This window comes from Puma concolor, chromosome A1 (assembly GCF_028749965.1).
Source record: "Puma concolor isolate L17-30 chromosome A1, mPumCon1.1.hap2, whole genome shotgun sequence".
Lineage (NCBI taxonomy): Eukaryota > Metazoa > Chordata > Mammalia > Carnivora > Felidae > Puma > Puma concolor.
This window is the reverse complement of record NC_141667.1, coordinates 138,875,174-138,898,856: the sequence shown is the minus strand read 5'-3', so window position 1 is coordinate 138,898,856 and position 23,683 is coordinate 138,875,174. Positions and strand designations below refer to the sequence as shown.

The window sequence follows — 23,683 nt, the reverse complement described above, 5'->3', positions numbered from 1 at the left end:
CTTTCAAACCCACCCCATACTATTTTGAGAGTGTAACTTTGATTTCTCAACAGCAGACGCGTGGATAAGCAGACGGGACATGATACAGGAAGCGTGTCCCCTTACAAAGCCAACACAAATGTTTAAAAAGCTATTCTCTCTAACCTTTATGGCTATTTTTTTTTTTTTCCTCACAGAAGTTTCCTTATGATTCTAGCATGGTATCACCTGATGAGCGACACATCTCCTTACTATTCCAGATGATACGCAACTGGGTTTGGGAGAACTCTATCAAAATGCCCTTAAGTCATAAAAGCGTACTTTGCAGGAGAACAGGAGGGAGGTGCTTCGGTAAGCTGAAGATCAAAGATGTTGCTTATCCCCATGGCCAATGAGAATGAAAACTTGACTTTAGTGCAGCAGGGTTTGGGGAGAAGAAATGATTTCTTGCTGATGAAAGAAACCTGGAAATAGAGCAAGGAAGCTGTGGACCCATCTCCCTTCCTACACGGTTCATGTATTTCTCCGGCAGCCAATGGGACCTGCTTTCAACTGGTCTTTTAAAATTTAAAACCTTTCCTTCAATTCACCATTTTTTCTCTTCTCAACGGCTGGCCCCTTATCTGTGCCCTTAGAAGAGAAACATGCTGGCCTGCCCCCCTACAGACAAGCCCTGAGAGGCAGGTGCGTGCCATTTCTTATTCTCAGTTGCCCTTGTTCTGATATGAGCCACCTCGCATTAGACTATTTTTCTTCCTCATTATTTTCCCATTCATGCTTTGTGAAAGGCAGCAACAGGACTGCAGAATCAAAATGCTCACAGCAGCCACCGCCAGAAGCTGTGTGGTATCGAATTTGAGACAGACTGTTGACTAGCCATTTGCTTTGTACTGTAGAGGTTACTGGCTCGTGAGTGAAATTGAGACAGTTCCACATCTCTTGATCATACACCTCCCGGGGTATTCCTGAATTTCGGAAGCAAAATGCTGAGTTAATCTCAGCACATACTGTTAAAGGAAGGTGGAAGCGGGACAGGGAACCCAGACTGACCATACCCTAGTCCTAAACCAGTGGATCAGCGTCTCCATCCCAGTTGACCTTCTGGGGTGACCTGAGAGAGGAAACGCTCACATAGAGTCAACGCTCAGTCTTGAGGCTTCCAGTGAAGTCCCAGTTTGTGTTAACTAATGTACTCGTCACACTATTTGATATTTAATTCACACTCAAGGATGGTTATCAAGCCAGGAGAGGTAGAGTTTAGATGTGAAGATATCCCACTTTGTATTCTCTCTCACAACCAATGGAGGGTGTAGCCTAAGGAGCCGTTCCTTTTGAAATTTTCGAGAATTCCCACAACTACACAATGATCACGTGAGGATGCCCTGAAGAGCTCAGCAAAGCCCAAAGCCAGTATCGCACAGCCCATGCGAAACAGATGGATGGATATACATGTATATATCAGAACAGAGAACTCAGTAAGCATGGACTGAACATGGTTATGCCCTCAGACCTCCCTATAAAAATGGGGGAGCAAGCTAAGAATTGATGATTATTTTCTAGGACTTAATTCTGCCTGTAAACACTCCCAGTCGACAGACAGACTACAGATTTTAACACATAACGTGAATCGCTACAGGAAAAGGACTTCCTTTTTTGTGTAATTTTTCTTGAATGCTTTAAGTTTTCAAAAAGGTGGGAGATCTGGGTGGCTCAGTCAGTTAAGTGGCCGACTTTAGGCCATGGTCTCGTGGTCTGAGTTGGAGCCCCGTGTGGGCTCTGTGCTGACACCTCAGAACCTGGGACCTGCTTGGGATTCTGTGTCTCCCTCCCTCGTTGCCCCTCCCTCACTCACACTCCTTCTCTCCTTCAAAAATAAACAAACATTAAAGTAAAATTTTTAAATATTCAAAAGGGAATGGCATAGAGACAAAGAAGCCATGAAGCTAAATGCAGTCATATAAATATTTCCAACTGCATATTAATATACACATGGATTTTATACGCTCTTACATATGCTTTTCCCTATTTCCCTATTTCTCATTTTCTCCCAGCATTCACTCCTACCTCCACCCCAAGTAAACAATGTGTCAAAGAGGACAAAGAGTTTTGGCTAGAGCATTCTTTCATAAAATAGCCTTAAATTCTTTAAAATTTTATTTATTTTTTTAAATTTTTCATTCGAGTATAATTAACATGCCATGTTGTTTTAGTTTCAGGTATGGTAGTGGCACAAAAACAGACACATAGACCAATGGAATAGAATACAGAACCCAGAACTGGACCCACAAATGTATGGCCAACTAATCTTTGACAAAGCAGGAAAGAGTATCCAATGGAAAAAAAGACAGTCTCTGTAACAAATGGTGCTGGGAAAAGTGGACAGGAACATCTAGAAGAACGAAACTAGACCACTTTCTTACACCATACACGAAAATAAACTCAAAATGGATGAAAAACCTAAATGTGAGATAGGAAACCATCAAAACCCTATAGGAGAAACAAGTAACAATCTCTTTGACCTCAGCCACAACAATTTCTTACTCGACACATCTCCAAAGGCAAGGGACTTAAAAGCAAAAATGAACTACTGGGGCCTGATCAAGATAAAAAGCTTCTGCACTACAAAGGAAACAATCAACAAAACTAAAAGGCAACCGACGAAATGGGAAAAGATATTTGCAAATGACATATCAGATAAAGGACTAGTATCCAAAATCTATAAAAAACTCACCAAACTCCACATCCAAAAAACAAATAATCCAGTGAAGAAATGGGGCAGAAGACATGAATAGACAGTTTTCTAAAGAAGACACCCAGATGGCCAACAGGCACATGAAAAGATGCTCAACGTCACTCCTCATCAGGGAAATACAAATCAAAATCATACTGAGATACCACCTCATGCCGGTCAGAGTGGCTAAAATGGATAAATCAGGAGACTATAGATGCTGGCGAGGATGTGGAGAAACGGGAACCCTCCTGCACTGTTGGTGGGAATGCAAACTGGTGCAGCCGCTCTGGAAAACAGTGTGGAGGTTCCTCAAAAAATTAAAACTAGATCTACCCTATGACCCAGCAATAGCACTGCTAGGAATTTACCCAAGGGATACAGGAATGCTGATGCATAGGGGCACGTGTACCCCAATGTTTATAGCAGAGCTTTCAACAATAGCCAAATGATGGATAGAGCCTAAATGTCTAACAACTGACAAACGGGTAAAGAAGATGTGGTTTATATATACAATGCAATAGTACTGGGCAATGAGAAAGGATAAAATATGGCCATTTGCAGCAATGTAGATCAAGTGGAGGGTATTACACTAAGTGAAATACGTCAATCAGAGAAAGACAGATACCATGTTTTCACTCATATATGGACCTTGAGAAACTTAACAGAAGACCATGGGGGAAGGGAAGGGGGAAAATAGTTATAAACAGAAAGGGAGGCAAACCATAAGAGACTCTTAAATACAGAGAACAAACTGAGGGTTGATGGGGGGAGGGGCAGGGGAGAGGGGAAAGTGAGTGATGGGCAATGAGGAGGGCACTTGTTGGGATGAGCACTGAGTGTTGCAGGGAAAACAATTTGACAATAAATTATGTCTATAAAAAAAGAGACAGTATTCAGGTGTATAATATAGTGATTCAACAATTCTACACGTTACTCAGTGTTCATCGTGATAAGTGTTCTCTTCATCCCCTTCGCCTGTTTTCCCCATCTCCTCACCCACCTCCCCTCTGTCAACCACCAATTTGTTTTCTACATTTAAGATCCTGGGTTTCTCTTTTGGTTTTTGTTTCTTTTTCAATGTGTGTGTTTCGATTTTTACATTCCACTTATTGGTGAAATCAGATGGTATTTGTCTTCTTTTGACTTATTCCACCTAGCATCATACCCTCTAGGTCCATTCGTGTTCTTGCAGATGGCAAGATCGTGTTCTTTTTTATGGCTGAGTAACATGTTGAAGCAAATTGTGCCATCATAATTGAAGACTCTGTGGTTCTCAGCTTATTCTAAAGTGAACAGCTTGGATTTAACTGGCCACCTGCTGGTAACTCCACTAATTCATGGGTCTACCTTTCTTCTTCCTTGCCTTACTCCACCATGATTACTTCTATGAAATATAATAGCAGCTAAAACATAGGACTCCATATTAAAGACTTAATCAGGGAAACTGTTTATTATTATTGATTATTATTATTATTTTGGAGAAAGAGCAGGAGTGGGGGAGAGGGTCGGGGGAAACAGAGAGAGAATCTTAAGCAGGCTCCATGCTCTGCGCAGAGCCCAATGTGGGGCTCGATCCAATGACCCTGGCATCATGACTTGAGCTGAAATCAAGAAATGAATGCCCCAGGGGCGCCTGGGTGGCTCAGTCGGTTTACTGTCCGGCTTCAGCTCAGGTCATGATCTCACAGTTTGTGGGTTCGAGCCCCCCATCGGGCTCTGTGCTCACAGCTTAGAGCCTGGAACCTGCTTTGAATTCTGTGTCTCTCTCTCTCTCTGCTCCTGCCCCGCTCATGCTCTCTCTCTCTCTCCTTCAAAAATAAATAAAAACAAAAACAAACAAACAAAAAAGACTTGAATGCCCCAATCAGGGCAAGCGTTTTGAGTATCTCCTTTAGAGAAAGGGTGATGTGAACCTCTTGAAAAAGTTGGAAACACTGAAATTCGCGATGCACTTTTTGGGGAGAGGAAATGAGAACACCTTGTGTTCAGGAAATGATGCTTCCTTCTTTTGTTTTCGTGTGAGGCTGATAATGACAGTCCTACATCCTACTTCCAAGAAGTCAGCCGTTGGAATGAACAAGGCAATTAGGAATAGGGTTGGTGTCGCTCCTTCACTTTAATAGATGCTACTTTAAAAGCAGTTTTAGGTTCAGAGAAAAACTGAGAATGAAGTACAAAGATTTTTCACTTACCTCCGCCCCCTCCATGCACAGCCTCCCCGACTATCAATATTCCCCACTGGAGGGTACATTCGTTACGGCTCACAAACCTGCAATGACACATCATTATCACCCAAAGTCTATACAGTTTATCCTATGGTTCACTTGTTATGCATTCTGCAGGTTTTGACAAATGTATAATGACATATACCCACCACTGTTGTATCATACGGAATAGCCTCACTCCCCTAAAAACCCTCTGTGCTCTGCCTATCCGTCCCTCTCTGTTCACCAATCCCTGGCAACCACCAGGCATTTCATGGTCTCCATAGTTACACCTTTTCCAAAATGCCATACAGTTGGAAGCATACAGTTTGTAGCCCCTTCCTCTTCATTTATTTTACTTCATTTATTTACCTAGAGACCTAACAGAGGTCATCTTGTGGCAATTTTGAGCAGAGCTTCTAGGTGGATAGAGGTTTTCAACTCACTGGTGTAAAAACCCAGGAGCGTGACTGATTGATCTTATGGTATGTTTACTTTTCTAAGAAACTGTCACACTGTCTTCCAGAGCGGCTATTGGATTCTGCATTCCCACCAACATAAATATGACTTTCTGATTCCCGCATCATCTCCAGCATCTGGTGTTGTCCGTATGTCAAATTCTCTTTTAACCATCTTAATAGGCGTCTACGGGTATCTCATTGTTGTTTTCATTTCTAATTCCCTAAGCACAACATATCTTTTCATACGCTGCTTGCCATTTGTGAATCACTGTTGGTGAGGCGTCTGCTCAGATCTTCTGCCCCCTTTTAAATGGGATTGGTCACTTTCTTGTTATTCCTCGCTAAGAGTTCTTTGTGTATTTTGGATAACAGTCCTTTATCGGATTTTCTTCCCAATATTTGCTCCTACTCTTTGGTTTGTCTTTTCATTCTCTTAACTACTGTTTATTTTTAAAGTTTTCCTTCTTTTTTTTTTCATTCTTCATTTGACCATGAACTAAAACGAATGATTAAATACAGATAAATCTAGGGACACCTGGGTGTCTCAGTCAGTTAACCATCTGACTTCAGCTCAGGTCATGATCTCGTGGTCTGTGAGTTCGAGCCCCGTGTTGGACTCTGTGCTGGGCTCTGTGCTGACAGCTCGGAGCCTGGAGCCTGCTTCGGATTCTGTGTCTCCCTCTCTCTCTGCCCCTCCCCCACTTGCATTCTGTCTCTCTCTCTCTCTCTTTCTCTCAAATATAAATAAACATAAAAAAAATTAAATAGAGATAAATCCAGTTCACTAGATTGATTCTAACCGATCATACGAAAGTCTTAACCATCTATCGTTTGGTCACTGAGTAGCATTAAAACATTTTGTTTGGGGGCGCCTGGGTGGCTCAGTCGGTTGAGCGTCCGACTTCAGCTCAGGTCATGATCTCGCGGTCCGCGAGTTCGAGCCCCGCGTCGGGCTCTGGGCTGATGGCTCAGAGCCTGGAGCCTGCTTCCGATTCTGTGTCTCCCTCTCTCTCTCTGCCCCTCCCCCGTTCATGCTGTGTCTCTCTCTGTCTCAAAGATAAATAAACGTTAAAAAAAAAAAAAATTAAAAAAAAAAACATTTTGTTTGTGTAGTCTGTTGGAACGAAGTGGTTGAAAGTTCCTTCTGTAATTTCTTAAACTCTTCCTCCATAGAAAGAATGAAGGGGGTAGAAAGCATTTTTCTATCTGACAAATGGGAACCTGGATATTCAGAAGCTTAAGAGATCTCTTGACCTTAAGCAACCCAACTGACCAGCTACTTTCCTTTATTGGTTATTCAACTCTGTGGAGTTTTCTGGCATGCACAAATTGTAGTTGTTTCAGTGAGTAGCTAAATTTGTATACACCATTAAGGGGTCCTACGAATCACTCTGTAACATGCTTTTTTACTCCATGGAATTGAAGGGGAAATTAGAAACAAAAATCATCCTGACGGGACAGGATTTAACGTGTACATGAAATAGGAAAATGATTTTTGAATGGGTATTGAGGAGGGCACCTGTTGGGATGAGCAGTGGGTGTTGTCTGGAAACCAATTTGATAGTAGATTTCATATTTTAAAAAAAAGGAAAATGATTTTTGAAATACTGATTGGCTTCTTCCTTAGCAGCTTCATTGATATATAACTGATATACAAAAAACAAAACAAAAAACCGATCCTGTAAATTTAATTTGGACATATGCAGAGACCTGTGATCCTATCATCAAATAATGTTTATTACCAAGATAATATGTTTATAATAAACATATCCATCACCCCCCAAAGTTTACTTGTCTCTCTCTCACACTATGTCTTGTGTTTTTAATAATATGGATTCACGGCCAAAGAAAAAAATACAACCTGCTGTGACATGTTACAGTGAACGGGTCCAGCACTTAATTGCTCTAAGAAAAGATATGGGAGAACACTTATCTTAGACACAAAACTCTCTGACTTCCCAAATTTTGTCCTTCAGGCTCTAAATGTGGGTGCTTATATGAACTGCTTTTTCCAGAGGAAAGGGACGGAACACAGTTACATCTATGTCTTAAAGACATGTGATGCATGTATTTGTATTTATGTGTTTCCTTTTCAATCATACACACTATACATACACATACACTCACATACACACACCCCTCATGCACACTCTACACACACACACACACACACACACACTTACACTCTCCCACTTTGAAAAGAAAATAAAAAGAACCCTCTGTCCTATATAGTTTTCTTTTTTTCCCTCTGTGCTTTGAAACAGCGAGTTCTACCACCTCAGAAGAGCAGACTGTCCTTTTTCTCCCTGCTTAGGAAAGGGAAAAAAAAAAAACAACAAAAAACCTTTTTTTCTGGCCGAGCCAGGAAGTGGCAAACGACTATCTAGCATGTTCTCTCCTCCCAGTGAACAGTTGCTCAGTCTGAGTATATTTTACAGTGGTAGAGTGTCATCTGAACTCAGATACTGTTGTGGGCTGAATGTTGGGTTCTCCCCCAAATTCGTATGTTGAAGCTTCAACCCCGGAGGGGGGGCTGTATTTGGAGAAGAGATCTCTAAAGAGGTAATGTTAAATGAGGTCTTAAGCGTCTCCTTCCTTCCCTTCCCTTCCCCTCCCTTCCCTTCTCCCCTTCCTCCCCCTCCCCCACCATGCACACACACTGAGAAAAGGCCATGTGAGGACACTGTGAGATGGCAGCCATCCACAAGCCAGAAAGAGAGCCCTCACGTGGCACTAAACGGGCCAGAAACTCGATCTTGGACTTCCAGCCCCCAAAACCGTGAGAAAATAAATTTCTGCCATTTAAGCCATCCGATCCGTGTTGCTTTTCACGGCAGTGCGAGCTAACATAGGCCTTGTTCTATTTGGCTATTGCCGCATAATGAATCATTCTAAAACTCAGTGTTTTAAAATGATGACCATCACTTTCTTATCTCTCGTGGTTTCTGTGGATCAGAAATCCTGGACGGGCTAAGCTGGCATGGTTGCTGTTCTTGTGTTTATAACCAAGTTTTGTCTGGAACTGGAAGAGTGGAGGTCTGGCATCTCCCTCTCTTCACACAGGCTCAGGGCCTTGCCCGTGGGATCTTTCTGCACAGGCTGTTGGATTCCCTAACAGCATGAAACCTCAAGGTTGTCAGATTGCTCACATGGTGTAAGAAGGGCTCAAGAATTAGTATTCCAGCAAACAAGGCAGAAGTACCACTGTCTTTTAGGGCCTGGCCTCAGAAATTATTGAGCCACTTTCATCCATTCTCTTGGTTATAAGCAAGGGACAATCTGATGAGTATGATGGACAGGGTAGCTAGGCTCCACCTCTTTATGGGGAGGGGGAAAGATTTTAGAAGAACACGTGGGACAGAAGCTCTTTTTGCGGCCACTTTGAAAATATCATCTGCCACAGGTAGATCTGGTTTCAGGGACCATGGTTTTCCCATAATAACTTTATGATGCTAATATCCCTTCCTTGAAGGATTAAATACAGAGCTAAGAAAAAAGAGATGAGTCGTTATGAGTTATTTAGGAGGAGTTGAGCAGTCCCCCACCCTACTTTGTTAAGAGACCTAGGGTCACAGAAGTCATGTTCAAACAGATACCTTTCAGGCAACTCCGTTAGTCAAGTTCTCTCTGGAGAAGAACGGGGGTCTTTCTGGTCATGTAAAAAGATGGCTCACCTTCTCATCCCAAGGGTGAACTATAGAGCCCTGAGCATCAGTTCAGGGGAGCTGATCCAGGAATGAACAAAGAGCAACTTTGGCTGGATCCCAGATTCCTTCCCAGAGCAGAGGCAGGACCGGTGTGAGATGGGGGAGCACAGAAGGAGGGGTAGTGATGGTGGTGTGGGAGCGGGGTGGGTACCGGAAAGTCCACAGAAAGGCAGCACTGCATGGGATGGACCAGCTGGACACAAGTGCCCTGCAGAGAAGCCGAGAAAGCAAATCCTATAGCAGCATCACTTAGCAAAGACACAAAAGAGAAAATTTTGCTTCCTACCAGCAGAGCCTCAGTTGTTCAGACTGGGAGAGAAATCACACAACCACATGAAAGGACCCAAGGTCTCTATCTTATTCATCCTTTCTGTCTGGTAAGAGATTGTCTCTTAGAATGTAGTCTCCAGGTACACATTTTTTCTTCTCTTACCCCTGGAAGAGGCTTTCTAGAAAACAGATCTTGTACGTTTCGTAGTCACAGCACCTTGCCCCAGTCCTGAAAGTATCAAAAAGTAAAAAGAATGAAAACAAATTCACTCTCAAAAAAATCTAGACTAAGTTCACAAAGAAAGAACAGACACTGAGGAGGCTTACTGACCCTGATGTGTTAATTGCAGCTCTCGGTGATGCTCCCTCAGTCAATTGTTTCCCCAAACCGGGTCACAGGGTAAGAGTTCCAGGGCTAGCTGACAATTAATGGTAAATCAAGATCATATTAACTGACGTACTAGTTTGAAAAGCAGAAAGGTTCTTTAGAAATGAGGATTTTAAAACGGAGTCAGACCAGACCGTGGAAAATCTGCTAGTGTAAAATTTGTATAATTCAGTTGACTTTCCAGGGCCTGTTACCTCTTTTGCACAACCAGTGTTAATCTCATTTTTTTTCCCCTTTAAGATGGTGAATCTCCCTGAGCAACAAAAGACTGTTGAGTACTAACCTCAGCTCAGAGCAGACTGAGTTACAACAGTTCAGGGCGTTAGGAAACAGGTTTTAGAGTGTTGTCACTTCCTTTCCACTTTCCTTCCCAATCTCCACTGTGGGAAACATACGAGCACGAAATCTTCTGAACCCGATTTTCCCCCATGTGTCTGAACGATAGAGGTGAGGGGGCACATTCATTCAGAGGAGTAGTGTATAGGCACTTAAGCCTTGGGGAAATAATTCTTTTATTAAATATTTCAAAAAGTGTAACAGGAAGATCTATCTAGTGACGTAGTTTCCTTCTAAGCTGAACATATTCGGTCTCAGGCATCCTTCATCAGAGAAATTTACATCAAACCTCTCCTTCCTACCCCCAACCACCTTGGCAACGCAAAGCTGTCCAAGGAGACAAGGCCGACCTAAGTGCACGTGGTCCGAAGAATGAGGAATATTCTTCCTCCATTTGGGAAGATTATGCTACTCAGCTACTCAGCTTTGGGAGGAAGAAAGAAAACACCACAGAAATCAGTGGATTCCATCTCAGTGCTCAGTGGAGGGGCAAGCGACGTAGCCTAATTACTGTGCTTACCATAAAAGGCACTGCATCTCCAATGCCTTCCTGCCAATTAACCCACAGCACCGTTTGATCAGCCAATGGCAGGAACTTCCTGTGAAGTGTTATCTTCCGAATTACTTTCCCTAGAAGAGTCACATCCCTGGAATATGTGTTCATCCTGTTTCAACAACCCACAGATTTTAGAGTAGAATTCAAAGCCAAATTAATGGGAAGGCAAGCTGGGTATCCACTGAGGATGGAGATCGAAAAGGGGAACTGAAACATCACTGGAATAAATTGGCTAAATGTAAATTGGGTTAACTCCTCACTGGTGTCAAGCTGTCTGTTTTGAGTACTTTTGTGAGTGTCACATGAGCATCCTGTCAGTTGAGTTCAAAAATCAATAATACATGTTGTTTTGCTTACCAAAAATAAGCGATTTAATCTAATTATCTAAATGTTAAATCCTTTAATTTGCCTCCTAAGATATCGTCTCACCCAGAATACTGAAAAAAAAAAAAAATTGAGAAAACTACAGAAAATGGGGAAAATATATTTTGGGGTTTCTTTTGGTCTTGTTTTTGTTTTGGTCACCTTTCTGCAGCTCGTGAAGTTAGGAAGAGACTGTTTTTATATACAGTTTTGGTTTAATGAAAAAAAAATCAGTTTCTTCTGGCTTCCCTATAACAAGGATGTACGAATGAAAATACGATATAAGAGGTGCCAATTTATGAGTCTCTCCAGAGCAACCGCATGTCTCACGTCAACCTTGAGAAAGGAGATCCATTTGATGAGTTTTTCAGCATCTTTGTTGTGGGAGGCAATCCATAAATGGGAAGTACTTAAAAGTAGTGTTGACCTGGAGAGGCCACTTACTAGATATGTTTTTATCAAATAATCCACGCTTTTCACTATAATGAGTGATGCTTTAGACTGACCCCCCCCATCCCCCGCAACTCTTTACTCGTAACTTCTCTAAGCTTATAGATTTATTTCCTCACTTTTATTCTAGGACATGTTTTGTTGTTTGGCTAACCTCCAATTCATCAATTATGAATTCTCTCTGTCATTTATAATTCACTAAGAAACATCATGAAAATTTTACATCAAGTTAATTTGGTTTCATTCAGTCATTTCAAGACTAACCAGAGGTTTTAAGGACTTATTCAGGCACCAGGCTAATAACTACATACATTTATACAATATTCATTTTATCTTCACAATCCCCTTCCAGAAGAGATACTGTATCCATTCAGGACCAAAAACCTGAAGCTAAAACACACTGCATTGACTGACCGACTGACTGATTGCCTGTTTTATAAAGAGTACGAAGCAACACCAGAGTTTGACCCCTGATAAGTCGACTTTTGACGCCGAAACCCAAGCTCTAAACCCTTGCACTAATTGTCATTCATATCTACCACTGACTGACCAAGGTACATGGACTGTGCACCTCGCATTCACTCCACAAGGACTCGTCAAGATTCACAGAAGCTAAGTAACTTCCTACGTGGTCTCACAGCCTGTGAGTGGCCATGCTGGAAGTCAAGTGAGTGCTTACACTGTGTCAGACGCTATACTACGATCTTTAGGAGTTATATTACATAAACATTACATACTCACTTCTCTACATTTTCCCATTTACAGATGGGAAAATGGAGTTTTAGGGAGGTGACGTGACTTGCTTGTGGTCACACAGCAAGTAAGAAAGGAAACTAGGAAAAGAATCTGAATCCAGACCATTTGTCTCCAGAGGCCATGCTCACATGCGGAGAAGTATAAAGAGAAAGGAGGGTTTTAAAGACTCGACTTTTCAAGAGTAGCTTTAGGTTCGCAGCCACAAGGAGAGGTACGCACGGAGATTTCCCACGGACCCCCAACCCCAACACACGCGTAGCCTTTCCACACATGGAACACCGGCCTACCACAGGTGCACCTGTGCTATGAATGATGAATCTTCACTGACACGTCATACTCACCTCAAAGTCTGGAGTTTACATTACGGTTCACTCTTGGTGTACATCCCATGGGTTTGGATAAACGTGTGATGGTATGTGACCACCATGAGAGTTTCATACAGAGCATATTTTTATGGCCCTAAAGCCCCTCTGTGTTCTGTCTGTTCATCCATCCCCCATCCCTGAACCTGTAAAGGAAACCTAAAGTATATAAAAAGTACTTGAAGCCAATGCAAATCTGTAATAAAAGAAATTAGGTTAACACACTGACCTACTGGATTTATTTGGCTTGTTTCCTAGTTTATATATATATATAGTTTATATATATATATATATATATATAGTTTATATATATATATATTATATATATATAGTTTATATATATATATATATTATATATATATATAATGTATTTTATGGGATAAAAAATTCTTTTTCCATTTAAAATTGTATTATGAATATTTTCTGATGCTATGCTTTAGAAAACATTTTTTTTTTGATGTCTATTTTTGAGAGAGAGAGAGAGAGAGAGAGAGAGAGAGAGAGAGAGAGAGACAGCACGAGCAGGGGAAGGGCAGAGAGAGAGGGAGACACAGAATCCAAAGCAGGCTCCAGGCTCTGAGCTGGCAGCATAGAGCCCAATGTGGGGCTCGAACCCGCAAAGTGTGAGATCATAACCTGAAGTGAAGTTGGAAATTTAACCGACTAAACCACCTTAGAAAACACGATTTCTTATGGGTAGAAAATATCCTAGCATATCGGAGCATATCTTCATTTTTTAATCATTTGGTTATTGTTGGACATGTCTCTACATTTCTCCTAATGAATAAAGCCGAAATATTCTTGAAAAGGAAGATTTATATTCAAGAATATAATCTTTAGTTGGATACTTAGTGCTTGAGTATTAGCATAAATTCACAGAAATAGAAATACAAGGTCAAATGTACATCGTTAACGGTCTTGTTATATATTAACAAAATGATTTCCAGAAAAGGAAAACCAAGTCACATGCCCTTAAACAACCTCAGCACTTGCGTGCTTGCCAAACCTTTCCCGGTGCTGTTACGTCAAATTTTCCAATTATCAAAAAAAAATTCACCTCAAAATTGTTTTTATTTTTTACTGAGTATGAAAAAATTGTCCAAATGCTCACTCATTTATTCCTAAGTTGATGCCTTTAGTCCTGGGTCTCCTGGGACAGGGGAAAGAGGAGGGAAAGAAAAATGGCGAGGATACGTGGAACAGAGTGAACAAATGGAAAAGAGGTACAGAGAGAGGAGAAGGCAAGACTTGAAACGAGAAGAAGAACTATAGATTTTTAAGTATGGACATGACGGGATGAGAGTGACATGTTCCTAAGATTACTCTGGAGACCAGGTACAAAATAAATTCGCAAAAACTGGAACACAGCCAAAGGGGAACCATCAAGGTGCAACGTCACTGGGAAGCTACTTCAGTAAGCGACACAAGACGATAGGAGTCAAGGCAAGCCAAAACTAAGGTGGAAGCCTTCAAACTGGAGATGAGGAGATGGGTTCAAGGGATACTTAGCACATGGAATCAACAGGACATGCAGGCATCTGGGAGGTGGGGACAGAAGAAGAAATCTGAGGTGACGGCCTTGTTTCTGCCTGGTCACAGGTGAGCGGTAGCATTTCTGTTGGTTAAGGATTAGATGAGTGTTAGGCAACCCAGGAAGACACCCAGGGGCCAGTGAGTTGTCTAGATTTATCACTTGGCAGAAAAGGCAGGAGTCAGCCACAGAGGCTAGGAAGTTCTAGATAGCACCTGAGGAACCAAGCCCTGGTGTGATTCAAGGGGCTGTGGAAAAGATCCAGTGGATTAATGTGTATAAAGTGTTCAGCTTAGTTCCTGGAGCTTAGTAAACACTAAATAATGAGAGCTGCCTGATTGTTATTAAAAAGGAGGCAGGAATGGTCATCAATGCATTACCCTTACATATTAAGAAAGATTGTGCCTCAAGTTAATATTGCAGTGGGGAGAATCTAGGTGACCTCGCAAGGAGCAGTTTCTGTGAAGAAATAATTGTGGCTGGGAGGGTTGAGGGCTGTTTCGAGTGGGCCAAAAGCTGTCCTGAAAGCGAGAGATGGATGAGGCTGAATATGAAACAAGAAATGGAAAAATCAATCACGGTGTTTAATCCCTGGAGTAAGGAGAATACTGGCCCCTCAATACTGTCCATGTTCTAACCCTGGGAACCTGTGAATACGTTCCCTTATGTGGCAAAAGGGATTTTGCAGATAGGAACTAAGTTACGGAACTTAAAATGGGAAGATTATCTTAGATTATCAAGGTGAGTGACGTAATCACAAGGGTCCCTACAAGAGGGAGGGAGAAGGGTCAGAGTCAGAGGGGACATGACCACAGAAGCAGAGGTCAGAGTGATGTGGCCAGAAGCCAAGGAATGTGAACAGTCTCTCTTCTGCAGTCTCCAGAAGGGAACAGCTTCGTGGGCACTTTAACTTTAGTCCCCTAAGATCCATTTCAGTCCTGTGACCTGCAGAACTTGCAGTAAAATGTGTGTAGTTTGTGATAATGCGTTACAGCACGCACAAAAAACCTGATACAGCCCCTTACGAGTGTGCTGGGGAGTGAGATCCAGAGTCTATGTTAAGGGATCACACTTGGCTTGGACTGAGCAGCCCTTACAGGGTAAACAGTGGCCCAGATAATTGCCAAATGGCTGATCAGCATACCTGTGATAGGAATCGAGAACCATGCCTGACATACAGGAGGTGCTTAATTAATACGTACCAACTAGGGATGCATGGGTGGTGCAGTCAGTTGAGTGTCTGACTCTTGATCTCGACTCAGGTCATGATCTCAGGGTTCATGAGTTCGAGTCCCATATTGGGTTCTGTGTTGATGGTGTGGAACCTGCTTGGGATTCCGTCTCCCCTTTTCTCTGCCCCTACCCCAATTATGTTCTTTCTCTCTCTCTCTCAAAATACATAAATAACTGAAAAACATCTTAATGTATACTGAATAAATTAATAATTCAGAGCATTAATTTTTTTTATTGCACTGTGATCTTACTTCTGTCTTTCCAACTTCCTCAGGGGCTCATACAAAAGCACCAAATAAAAAAATTTTTTTAATGTTATTTTATTTTTGAGAGAGAGCGAGAGAGAGTGAGCACGCACCTGCATGAATAGGGGCGGGGCAGAGAGAGAGGAAGACACAGAATCGGAAGCAGGCTCCAGGCCCTGAGCTGTCAGCACAGAGCCCGCATGGGGCTCAAACCCACGAACTGTGAGATCGTGCCCTGAGCCAAAATTGGACGCTTAACCAACGGAGCCACCCAGGTGCCCCAAAAGGGCAAATTTTAAAGGCTGTTTTATTTGCTCTGGAAATATTTTTCATCTCATGCGTTTTGTTGAGCATAAAACAAAAGCGGACGCGTGAACTAAAAGTTGAAGGACACACTAGATTGTGAATTTCAGTTCCTCCCTGCAGAAGAACTAATTCAAACCAACCTTCTTTCATTTCTGTCTTCCTTGAATGAAAAGATGATCTGGACAATTCAATCTCCATTGAGATGAATTAGAAATCAGGAGCTTTCCATGCAGGTCTAAGCAGCTCCAGAATTTGTCATTACACTTTTACAGATTTCTTTAGAGGGAGTGAACAATCAAGACTAAACGTAATAACCCTGCAAAGTATATATTGTAGCTGGATTTGAAAGGACACAACAATCTCCTGCTTGAAAAGAAAAGTCCCTGCGGCTGAGGTTTTGGTCTTCCGTGTGTTCATTTCTTGCTCCCACTGACATTCTTTGAAAGCAGCAACCGGGGCGCCTAATTCCACGTTCAAAGAAACTGCTGTTACCCTCACAGTTCCCTGTGATAAAGTCCAAATGAGTGTGACGTTTCCTCCAGGAGTGTTGGAAGGGCCCAGAATTCTCGTCACTCTTCAGCATTCACCTTTCCTTTCTTGAGACTGATGATCTGAACTGAGGCACAAGATTTGCTTCCTTTCTATTACCGACCAGGACACATGTTTCACCAACCTCAAGAGCGCTGTCTGAAGCTGCCTGATCTCTAATGGACAGTGGTTTCGAACCGTCTTTTCTCTGCCTCCCCCAGGCATTTTATCCTGTATTTAAGAAGATGACATTTTTAAATACAATTCACAGTTCCTGTCTCCTTCCTGCCTTTCCTGACGTTCTTTACCTTCCCTTGTTTCTAACTGCCTCCAGTCGGTGAGAGTAAGAATCTGACGTTAATCTTGATGAGAAGTTGAAGCAAATATTTTGAGGAGAGTGTAGGGAGTGTTTTGGGAAAGAGATGAAGAGAATAGGTAGGGAGGTAGGTGTGTGGATAGAGGAATGGAATATTATTTGAAATATTATAATCAGCTATCAAAAGTTGCACCTGTTAGGGACTCCTTCACTGGCCCATTTTCTCCACCACTTTAGGATTACACAATACATTCCCATGGCAACTCTCCTTAATTGTTATTATGCCAATGTAGTAATTATCCCATCTACAAAGGAAGAGTGATCATTTTCTCAGTAGGGAAAGAAAATAACTATGGTTTATGGAAGATCCAAGGAAGATGAATCCTTTACACTCTTCCCACCTAACTACATCCCGAAGCATTCCCTACTTCCTTTGGAAAAACTGTTACTTGTAAGTTTGTTAATTTTGGAAGGGGAACGAACTCTTTCAGGGTACCAAGGCACCCTGCAAAAACAAATAATATCCCATGAGCCTATGTAAATAGGGCTTACAATGTTAGCTTTTATGGGTTGTCTTCAAATGGACAGCAGTGACACAGAAGGTCAATTCACAGCCCTCTGGATGGTAACAAGGGAGGGGCTTGACGGTGAAATTGTATACACACATACACACACACACACACACACACACACACACAATCATGCTCCAACCTTAGAAGACTCTTCAGTTATTATGATTACACATAATATCTCAAGAATATAAATAAAAGCTCTTTCCAGAACAGTTTCACAACTTCCTGGCATCTAACATGAAAAATGTCTGCAGATAAACCTTGGTTACTCTATGTTTGAAAACGATGGCCAGTACAGCAAAGGAACCTATAAAACAAAACAGACTAGAGCCTTCCAACAGCATATTTTTCAAAAGCTTCAGTTGATAAGGTTGGGCTACAAAACAAGCAATCATTTGTGTGTCATATTCTTTCCTGTGCTTTCATTAGAAAGCCGGAACAGAGAAACGATTCGCGGCTATCACTGATATTTGCAGATTCTGTGCCTCCAAAGTATCGTCTCTGTCTGTCTGCTCTATGGTGGAAGATTCTCTATCACTTGACAAATTCTAATCTTTGGATCCCCTATTAGGAGTCAGGCACTGTCTCAGCCCTAATGAAGATTGCAATGGGTAGATCGCCAAGCCCCCACCCTACCCCTGTGCTCACGGAACTCATTTCTGGCTGTGGGAAACAGTGAATAAACACATCCTAGGACAGCTGATGATAGATGTTGTAAAAAATAAATAAAAGAATAAAATGAATAAAGCAGGACAAAGAGGATAGATACTGATAGGAGTGAGGTTTATTCCATGCGGGTGGTCAAAAGAAGTCCTCTCTGAGGAGGTGACATTTGACATTCGAGGCGAGGCTTAAAAGAAATGGCTTTTCAGTATTGCTAAATGCTCTCAGATCCCCACACTGCTTTCAGTAAATCTGAAGATGAAACAAACATCTGCCAGATGAAAGAAGAAAGAAGGTAAAGACAGGAAACTTGAGTGATAAATCCACACCGATCCAATTCGGGGACTAATTTATGTTTCCAAAGCAAGTTCAGAAAAAAAAAGTTAAAAAGAAATCCCCACCCTGGGACCCTGTGATGAATCACCGGTAGCTAATTGTTGCGGAACATCCCCCTCAGGAATGACATATCATTTGAAATCTGGGTGGATTTCGGAAGAGAAATGTTATTGCATTTAAACAATACCATTAGCCAATCTGATTTCACTTACTGGTATGCACTTTGTTCTCGCTCTCCAGTCCAAAGATGAATTGCCCGATGGTTCTATTGTCAAAATGACAGCGTGAAAAGAGAAGCATGTGGGTTGTAATAATAATGTGGTACATGTGTAGAAGGTCAGAGAAGCAACAGATTAACATTCCAGCGAAAGATTTCCCCTGGGACATCTCTTGAAAGTATCAAAGGCCAAAGATCAGGACACTGATAATGTGTCTGGCGTTGGTGGTGAAATTGTTGTATGTATTTAGCTCTGCTGAGGACAGAGATGTGTTCTTTTCAATTAGTTGATGAAATCTCTCCCGAACAATGAAGAAGCCAACCACGGAAACCTGCTTCAGTGCAGCTGAGTGAATGGAAATGAGGGTGTGTGAAAATATGAGCTGCTTACCTCAGATTAATGAAATAAATTTGAACATGTTCCCTTGAGAAGACAACTAAATAACTCCCCACCCAGGAGATTTAAGGCTACCGCATATTGCACGACATTTCTTCAATGCATTTTAAACCAAATTCTCAGGCTTGCAATCTTTCTGCAAGGTGAACCTGGGAGTATTTGGGGGGGGAGGGGGGATGTCTCTGTGGGTTCTTTTCTAGCTGCTGGCAAACGGGGAGAGGGGGACAGGTAGGCTCTGCTGGCAGAAGGACCTGGGTGTGAAACCGGATAATTACTGCCGTGTAAAAAAACGCCTCACTTTCCCTAGTTTTAGAATGAGGGAAATACACACAGCCCAAACACTTGTAATGCAGATTTAAAACAGACAAGGTGGATGGAGGGTTTGGTAAAGGCACGATGAATGGGAGCCAGTGCCTCTCTACTGTTTCTTTGACATTCCTACAGCCTCACCTCCCTTGGTTGATAAGGTTTTTTGTTTTGTTTTGTTTTTTATTTATTTTTGAGACAGAGAGAGACAGAGCATGAACAGGGGAGGGTCAGAGAGAGGGAGACACAGAATCCGAAACAGGCTCCAGGCTCTGAGCTGTCAGCACAGAGCCCGACGCGGGGCTCGAACTCACGGACCGTGAGATCATGACCTGAGCCCAAGTCGGCCGCTTAACCGACTGAGCCACCCAGGTGCCCCTGCCTCCCCTGGTTGATAAATCTGACTCTCCTTGCCCCTCTCAAACCCCGCCCCCGCCCTCCAGCACACTAAGAGGGAATGGCCACTTTTGTTTCTATTCCTAAATACAGCACCCCTCAGCTTCAGGTAGAAAGGCCGTCCACCCTGTTTACAAGTACACTTACAAGTTTGCTATCAAAAATGAAGATGTGAAAAAATAAGGAGCTACTTACTGGGAAATTCCAGGAAATAAGTAAAATACGGTAGGTGATCTGCAAAGTGCAAAGGAATGACCACAGTAACCATGTGGGAGAAGTGTAAGTCACTGGATCCAGGGCAGGGGTTTAAATCCCCACTCGGCTACTACTAGCTGGGAGGTCTCCAGCAAGTTACTGATCTTCTGTGGGCCTCACCTCCTAATCTGTAAAACTGGGGCCAACAATAATACCCACATTATGGAATTGATGGAGGATTAACCAAAATTGCAAAAAGCTTAAAACAACGCATGTCATTCGAAGGAAACTCAAAAATGTTTTTCCGGTGCAAACTTTAACGGTGATTCATAATTTTATTACTAACGGGGGTGGCTGTCTGTGTGATTACCTCTTTGGTCGTAAGGTTTTATTTCTTTAGATAAACACGAGTGTCCCAAATAGCAACGAAGTTGGCTTACACAGGGCTGGCTTGACTTCGAACCATTTTGAGAAAGCGGGGTTCTCCGCTTCACAGGGGATCTCTGGAGACGATCAGAGCAGCCCCATGAAGCAGACAGACCCCCTGCCTGCCCCCTGCAAGCCACAATCCACAACACCATTCTCAATCCCTACCTTCAACACAAACCCGAAGGACTGGGGGTAGACATCGCTATCAAAACAGGTTACGACTTCAGGACTCAGCAGCAACAACAACAACAACACAAAAAAGTTCCATGAAGATTAACATCTCAACACGAGAAGTACAAATCTCCTCTTAAGAAAAACGTCTGGGGGCGCCTGGGTGGCTGAGTCAGTGAAGCGTCAGCTCTTGAATTCTGCTCAGGTCATGATCCCACTGTGAGTTCAAGGCCCGCGTCCAGCTCCGTGCTCAAAGCGGGGAGCCTGCTTGGGATTCTGTTGCGTTCTCTCTCTGCCCCTCTCCTGCTTGCTTTCTGTATCTCTCTCAAACTAAATAAAAATAAACCTTAAAAAAAAAACATTCTGGCCTCCTTTATGACTTGGATAGCCAATGTTTGGGTAGGATGTTCACAACCAGTGGACAGAGGAGCTCCTAATCTTTTTAAGGTTCCTGGACAATGGTGTCAAGTCCTCTTACGCTCTTGACAATTACCGCCTGATAGCCTTTGAATTGACAATGAAATGAAAATGAAAGAGATACTCTGACCTGGGCCTTATGAGGATGCTGTAGAGAGGGCTTTTCAATGATTACCTGAGGAAGAGGCAGGCTGATGGTCACAAAGGCAAGGGATTAATACATTCAACAGCTGCTTGATGAATTTCTCTGAAAAGAGAGGCGTGAAGGACCCTGCCAGAAAGAAACGGGAGAAAACATAAATGGCTCGTGAGGAAGAGCCAAATGGCCTTTTCCTGTTTCCTAAGAGACTGAGTCTCCTGTGCTGAAGAATGTGCTGTTTCTTATAAAAGCTTCTGGAAATGCACTTTCCTTCCCAAATTCAAAGCAGGGCCACAAATCATTTATAGGAGACAAAAAACAATAAGTAGTGTCAGCACAGAGGAATATATTTTACTTTGCTCTGCCATGAGGAATTACGGCGGGTTGTGATGAGTGGAATATAAAGTAACATAAGTTGCCTGTTGACAACAGAGTTTGAAATTATAAAATGTAAAACCAATATATTTCCTGCACACTATGTAACAGCTGGGGTATTTTTACGGCTTCTAGCAGGATACCAGGCCATCTCTCAAAACCCTATAATTCTGTAAGCACGTTAAGTGCAGCCTGTTATTTATTTTGTTTGTTTATTTGGCTTCAAGGATTTCACACGCGGCTTTGCATAGCATCAAACGTAAAGCAAGCGATCAACAGGGAATCGCGCCGTCCTCAAGAAGGTCCAGCCCTGGCTCGATGACACGGTGGCATGGACGTGACGTCACGTGGACGTCCAAGTGTATCTGGGCAGACGGCCATCTTTTTCCTGGAGGAAGGGGGCAAAAATGGCTCCATCAAAAATGCCTCAAGAATGTTTCTTTCCTAGCTCTGCCCAGAAGCTGAGGATAAAAACTAAGCCTTTTATGAGGCCGACAGCAGTGGAGTTCGTATAAGATCTCTTTAAATGACAGATGGTGATAAGCAAGTCCACACTTCCTATGTGCTAGACATTAGCACTGTAACCACTGACCCACACGAAGGCACCGTACGACACTAACAAGAGGGCGAGGCAAAAGTCTGTGCCGAGTATCCTGCCCCAAACTGAGACGCGTATTTCAACCCGCGCCTACCAATCAGTACAGAATACTTTGCTTAAACGTTTTAGCTGTTACGTGTTGGGGGTTTGATGTTTTTATCAAATGTCACACTTTCAATTATTATTTACAGGCTGAACTCCTGGGATACAGAATTGGCTGGAAATGCATTGGGACTGGGGCAGCCCAAGTGGGTGGCGATTTCCAGCACCTACGCGGCCCCGGAGAAGCAGAGGGTTGCAAAGAGGTACTAGATAAATGCTCTGCTCGGGGATGGAGGGAGCCACCATACCCTGCAATAAATTCCTAGTGCATGAAAACAGAAGAGAATGGAAGCAAACATCCTCTCCCTGTTGTAGACAGAGGCCTTTTCTGTGCCTTGCAGGCTCAGGAATTTTGCGAGGAGAAGGCATTGCTCTTCACACACCAGTGTGTCAGCTGTCAGCAGCTCCTGACATGATAAAATCCCAAAGCTGGGGTACCGGGGATACGTAACACGGAAGGGCCCAGTTGTTTGAGTTGAAAAGAGAGGAAACATCAGATGTTGCTTTTCAAACAAAGACCCAGTTTCACGCTTAACACCACAAAGATAACTTGGTTTTCTGTTCTTAGGATTAAAAAAAAAAAAAAAAAAAAGGAAAAAAGAAAGAAAGGGGGAAAAAAAAAAAGAAAAGAAAACCTTTGTTCCTTTGAAGTAAGGGCAGGCAATGCGAAATGAATTCTAACCAGGTTCTGCCAATATCTATCAGCGCACAGCATTTCGTATTGCAGATAATAAGAGCCTGGAGAAAATGACAGGCAGGACGAAGGGAAACGTGGCGGCCAGGGCTGGAGGTGGCAGGATCCGGGTCAGAGGAGGGCTGAGGAGCCCTCGTGGGATGAAGTACAACCAGGTCTTCAGCGGGGTGAACGCCTGTGTGCAGAGGTGCGGAGTTTCTTTCTTAACAAAAAGTAATTCAGCCGAGAATGGGGGGCGGGTAATTTTCCTTTTGAAGATGCTCACCCCTAAGGAAGATAAATTCTGTTGATGCAGAAAGGACTCAGTCATCATTCACGGTAATCAATAACTACTACTTATTTTTTTTTTTTCAACTTTTTTTTTTTTTTTTTTTTTTTTTTTTTGGGAGAGAGAGAGACAAAGCATGAACGGGGGAGGGGCAGAGCGAGAGGGAGACACAGAATCGGAAACAGGCTCCAGGCTCTGAGCCATCAGCCCAGAGCCCGATGCGGGGCTCGAACTCATGGACCGCGAGATCGTGACCTGGCTGAAGTCGGACGCTTAACCGACTGCGCCACCCAGGCGCCCCAATAACTACTACTTATTAGTAAGGTTCGTGAAGACCTTCTCCTTTAGGTGAGACAAAGCTGTTAGGATCCCTTTTCTCCTAAAGAAAGAAGCGAAGATTTAAAAAAAAAAAAAAAAAAAAAAAGTGACATGTCCTGTGAAAGACGGGGCATGTAAGATTTAATGTGTATGATGCCTGCAGAAGGAAGGATAGGGTGTTTGGAAAATAAAGGGTTAGGTTTAGGCATCCTTCTTAAAATAATGTTTTCAGACCGCTTTATCACGCTAGAGAGTTTTTTTCTTTTAATGTGAAAAGAAAATGCCTTAACCGCAACTGGTGGAAATAAAAAATAAATTAAAAAAAAAAAAAAAAAAAAAAAAGCAAGCAAGCAAGCCTGAGATCCAGT

The 23,683-nt window shown here is 42.6% G+C and overlaps 1 long non-coding RNA gene across 1 annotated transcript in view; it reads right to left on the bottom strand.

Moving 5' to 3' along the window:
* Nucleotides 1-23,683, bottom strand: part of LOC147584507 (uncharacterized) — a 280,228-nt gene that overhangs the window by 100,603 nt on the left and 155,942 nt on the right. The window contains exon 2 of the long non-coding RNA XR_015250532.1: nucleotides 4,903-4,979. This is a non-coding gene — a long non-coding RNA (uncharacterized LOC147584507). The remainder of the gene's footprint in view (nucleotides 1-4,902; nucleotides 4,980-23,683) is intronic.